Below are 986 nucleotides of genomic sequence, written 5' to 3' on the forward strand. Positions count from 1 at the left end.
GGCCACACCCACCCGCCGAGACACCTTCCGCTCCCGGGCGACCCCACAGAGGGGACCGCTGGGGGTTGGGGGCATCCGAGGCAGTGGGCGAGCCTGGTGCGGCTCCTCCATCCGGCTTAGTCCCACCTCCGCCGTGGGGGTCCTCAACCCGACCGGCGGAAGGGCGCGGGGTCGCAGGAGAGGGGGCTGGCTTTCAGGGTCCACCGCGGCTCCAGCGCGACCAGGGAGACTCAGAGGTCTCCCCAGATGCTTGGCCTGGCCGTGTCGGCGTCGCCCTACCGGCTTAGTCCTCCACCCGCTCTCGCACCCGTTCCTCTACGGACTTTTTTTCTGCTTTTCTTTTCGCCTCCCGTGGCTTTTGCAGCGGTGGGCCCAGCTGCCGACGGGACAGGGAAGGGGGAACAGAGCGCGTGGGGGGCCCCCTTTTTTTTACCTCCGCCCTGGGTTTCTCGCCCTTTTCAGCAGGGTTTCTCCATCGGGACCCTCGGGTTCCCTTCTCGTTCTTCACTCTCGCACGCTTCTCCCCCTTCTCCAAGCCGCCTCGGGGAGGACAGTCAAGAAGCACAGAAGGTGTACACAGGCCCCAGTGGGGACGCCCCCACACACCCTTCTCTCGTGAGGGACCCACACCACACCCTCTGCACCTCCATCATCTCCTCCCCATAGGGGGTAGGGGCTCGGGACAGACCGGGGGTAAGAACAAAAGGGATAGCCCAGCGGCGGAGTGAAAACGCCAACCGCCGCCGCTTTCCCGCTGGGAAGCTCTCGTGAGAAAAAAGGCCGCCCTCGGAGAAGATCTTTGTGCTTCCCGGCACGGGGAGCGATTCGGACGACGGGCCCCCTCGCGCGACCCCCCCCGCCGGTAGACGGCCGGGAAGTCGCGGGGTAGGTCCCCGCCGTTCGCCCGTGCGGGTCGTCGGACCGCTTTTCGACGCTCGGGTCGTTTCAAACTCGCCACCGCGAGGCCGCCCGCCTCCTCGGGAGGG

Source organism: Anomaloglossus baeobatrachus, chromosome 2 (assembly GCF_048569485.1).
Source record: "Anomaloglossus baeobatrachus isolate aAnoBae1 chromosome 2, aAnoBae1.hap1, whole genome shotgun sequence".
Taxonomy (NCBI): domain Eukaryota; kingdom Metazoa; phylum Chordata; class Amphibia; order Anura; family Aromobatidae; genus Anomaloglossus; species Anomaloglossus baeobatrachus.